This window comes from Osmerus eperlanus, chromosome 6, assembly GCF_963692335.1.
Source record: "Osmerus eperlanus chromosome 6, fOsmEpe2.1, whole genome shotgun sequence".
Taxonomy (NCBI): Eukaryota; Metazoa; Chordata; class Actinopteri; order Osmeriformes; family Osmeridae; genus Osmerus; species Osmerus eperlanus.
In genome coordinates this window covers 7,398,245-7,402,548 of record NC_085023.1, presented here as the reverse complement: position 1 = coordinate 7,402,548, position 4,304 = coordinate 7,398,245, and the positions used below count along the sequence as shown (strand labels likewise).

The window sequence follows — 4,304 nt, the reverse complement described above, 5'->3', positions numbered from 1 at the left end:
TGATGAAATGTCCATGGTAGACCATCGCCTTTTAGCCTACATTCACGGGAGATTGCGTCAAATTAAACAGACTGGAGACTATTCCCTGTTTGGGAAAGTAAGCATTATTGCAGTCGGTGATTTCTATCAGTTGCCACCTGTGAAAGGGACCGCTCTGTATAGTGATGTGAAAACAGTTAACTTATGGGAAAATAATTTTGAAATAGCTCTGTTGACTAAAATTGTAAGACAACAGAATGATGCGACCTTTGCAGAGATGCTGAATCGCCTAAGGGTACATACAAAGGAGAAACTAAGTGCCAGCGATATTCAAATGCTAAAACAATGTGCAACTGGAGAGCCATCCATTGCACTTCACATATTTGCTACCAACAACGAGGTTGATCTATACAATATCGTAAGACTACATCAGTGTTGCCCTGGGGCCATCACTATAGACGCTCAAGACTATAACAGAAATCCCAAAACTGGAAGAATGGAAAGGAAAGTTGGACATCATAAAAAGGTTTTCAATTCATGTTTGTCAAAATCTCTTTCACTGGGTATTGGTGCTCGAGTTATGCTTAAGAAGAATATTGATGTGTCTGATGGTCTTGTTAATGGGGCATTTGGAACAGTTGAACAGATATCAACTAAATCAGATGGTGCTGATGGCTTCCCCTCTGCTATTCATGTGGTGTTTGATGACGCAAGAGTTGGAAAACGTCAACGGTCAAAAACACACCCGACATCAGTCCAAACTGGTACAGTAATAGAACTACAGGAAGATCAAGTGACAAATGATGGTGGCATTAGACGTCAGTTTCCACTTAGATTAGCATGGGCTTGCACAGTTCACAAAGTACAAGGACTGACAGTGGACAAAGCTGTTGTTTCACTTGCAAAAATCTTTGCTGCAGGACAAGCATATGTTGCACTGAGTCGGGTAAGAAGCCTCAGTGGACTAATTATTGAGGATTTCAAAGAGTCTACCATATTTTCCAATGAAAAAATTCAAGAGGCCATTAACACCATGCCTGCATTCATTTTGGAAGAGGACAGATTGATAAACCCCTCTACATTCACTATAGCGCTTCATAATGTCCAGAGCCTCAGTGCTCACTTTCTGGATCTTCATTGCATTTGTTTAACAGAAACATGGTTAAGTTCTGACAATACAGACAATGCACCACAGTTGACAGGTTTTTTGTTTAAGAACAACCCAAGACCTAATTGTTATGATAACAGTCAACCTATTTTTGCCAAATTAAAACACCAGACAAGAGGTGGAGTTGGAATATACTATTCAGAAAAAAGCATAGCTGATGTTTTGCTTCCAGAGACTTGTAATTTAGAGTGTTTATACTTTGCTGTGCCACATGTAGGTTGTACTGCTGCCGTTTTGTACAGACCTAATTCGTACACAATTGACATATTTCGAAAGCAGCTACTGAATATAATTTCAGAACTAGAGAAACATCCTGGTACAAAAGTTGTTATGGGAGACTTCAATGAGGACATTTTTACATCGTCTACCATTGTAAATGTAATGGAACAACATGGATACAGCCAGTGTGTACAGAAAGCCACAACTGAGAAAGGTACATTAATTGATCATGTGTATGTAAAAGATGGAGTTGATGTCAGTGTTAAAGTGGTGCAGACATACTACAGCTTTCATGATGCCATCATTATTTCTATCCACTAAATTTGGACATTCAGTTATGAAATTTACATGGATATTTTATCCGTCTTCTAATGTAGGGGGTGGTGGGATGCAGGGAGGTAGCATAGGGATGTCAACTATTTAATTTTACGCAAATAAACTTTACTTTATTAGATAATCTAAGACAGGGGTGCCCAATGCGTCGGTCGGAAAAGCTTATGGTGGTAGATCGTCGATCAAAAAAAACAAAAAAGTCATAAAAAAAAAAGGAAATCATAAATAAAAAAATATTATTTCATGTGCTCCATAGAGGTTTCCTTTACCCTGTCTTGGCCTCAGGTTCAGTTTTTTCTTCTTGAAATTAAACTTATGTTAATTATACATTATATTCTTAGCCATGCACAGTCTCTATTTATGAACATGTTTTGTGGTAGATCATTTTTAATTGGTCAATTTAAAAGTAGATCACAAGCCAAAAAAGTGTGGGCACCCCTGATCTAAGACTACTTACTATTATAATTGTAATGTGTGTTTGGTGAGTTTTCTGACTAGACGATTCATTATTTATCTATTCATTTATTTTTTTATCTTCATGCATGTGTATTTCATTTAGCAATTTGTCCAATGTTATTGTTACTGTGTATATTTGTCTTTTCACATAACCCCACAAAACATTGAGTTGGGATCACAGCACAAAGTAGTCCTCTGTGCAACAAAAAGGTCAGGGTCTCAAAGCACCTTACTACATCAGCTGTGGTTGAATATGAGAATTAAATCAACACGTGTGTATTTGCATGTCACTGAATCAGAAGTGTAAGCTTCTTAAGCTTACCTCCACCATAAAATACAGAAAAATAATTGTAACTTCTGAGCCTTTGATATAAACATACATATGAAGTATATTTATTAATTTTACAATTATTCTAATTGTCTGTTTTTTTCTGTTGTTGCCAGTTTGACTATTCCTGGATAAAACATGAGCGGAAGATGCACCACAAATCTTCCAGAGACTTTGTTTTTTTTGTCTGATCATAACAACCACCAGTATCTTAAACATGGCTGATCAATTTAAACACCAACTACAGGGACAATTCCTTAATATTATCAAGTGTAAGTATGAACTTCGTACAAGTTCCAGTTAAATGAATTGAAGTTAATAAGCACATCTGTATAATTTCCATTGTTTTACTTTTAGGTCTTTCAGATTTAGTTTGTGAACAACAAACTATTATCCATTGTGGTCTTCTGAGATTCCCAACGTCCTAAAGAAACAAGTAAGTCTAGATACACTGTTATGATTTGCAAACATATTATCCAACTATATTTACTCAAATATATGCATCAATATTCCTATTGAATGTTTGTGTTGCTTTAGTATGTTGCAGGATCATATCAGTTTGTCAAACATACAAACGGCTTCATCACAAAGGTCAAAATATGCATGTGAGACCATACACATTTCTAAAGACAATCTGTTGAGAATTGCAGCAGTCCTTAAATTAAAATCACGTATGAAACCTTCACTCATTTATTACAGAGCACATGAACACTTACATGTAAAAAACATAACAGCGGCTATGAAGCCTGAGCCTACCTGTCAACAGAAACCGAAGATGAAATGCAGTCAGAAGAAGGGAATACATGGTGGGTATGCAACAGCCCAAAGGCAAAGTCAAATACTGCTATAATACATTATTGATTGATTATTCTATTTTATAACCTACAGCTTTATATCATTTATAGTATAGTATCACCTAATGGAACCTTTTGGAAAGAAACCCTGCAAAGATTGTTCAAAACACCCTACAGGATGCAGTAAGTTTGCTGACAGAGTTATTTCAAACTTAAACATAATATGTATTAGCAACAAATATACTGAATATACATTTGATGCCTCAATGATTTTTCCATTACTTCAGAACAAGAGACCACATCATTGCCTAAGCTCTACATGATTACTACAGAGTGCAACTACACAGCTTTGTGTTGACGATATCCTACTCAAGACCTGGGAACAGCGCAGTACAAAGAAACAGATCATATAAGCTACTATACAGCAGTTGCATGATGGCCAAAATGATACACTATGTAACTTTGCTAATTGTATATTCTCAACCACTGCTGCCATGAAAGAACATGTTCCACTCACCACTTCTTGAATTGACTTGTTTATCACATCAACAATGTATACATCAAGACTACAGTAAGATTATGTGATTACTATTTTTAAAGATTGTCAGTCTAACATTTGTCGTTTTGTGTTTGTTATATAAATACATTTTGGCCTGACAAAAGTTATCTGATGGATTTTTAAAATTGTTTGTCAGTTACAGCAAATCTAATTTGGAATCACCTTGGTGTATAGAACAATATATTTGACCAAAGCCAAGAAGCGGATAAAGTTACTGCACGTTATAAGTACAGGCCAAGTGTAACTCCCACACCACAAAGGACCCATATTCGACCGTAGGTGGTGCTACAGGTCACAGCCACTTCTTTTTTAATTTTTTTTATTCATGATAGCTTTTTCTGAGCAGAAACAGATATTTCAAACGAACTGGGTGTGTCACATGAGTGCAATAGCTCGTTGTGACCTGCTTGTTGCAAAAGTGCCATGGAGGCCATGTCCTGCTCTGGACTGCTTGGCCCCTCCATTGCT

The 4,304-nt window shown here is 36.5% G+C and overlaps 1 long non-coding RNA gene across 2 annotated transcripts; it reads left to right on the top strand.

Moving 5' to 3' along the window:
* The first annotated feature begins 2,678 nt into the window (after positions 1-2,678).
* On the top strand, positions 2,679-3,882 carry LOC134022833 (uncharacterized). 2 transcript variants are annotated; one of them, XR_009930682.1, is made up of 6 exons: positions 2,679-2,755; positions 2,850-2,919; positions 3,021-3,088; positions 3,183-3,289; positions 3,389-3,460; positions 3,565-3,882. It is a non-coding gene; the product is annotated as an uncharacterized LOC134022833 (long non-coding RNA). The 2 variants fall into 2 exon arrangements; XR_009930681.1 differs by having other exon boundaries at positions 3,372-3,460.
* The last annotated feature ends 422 nt before the right edge of the window (positions 3,883-4,304 follow it).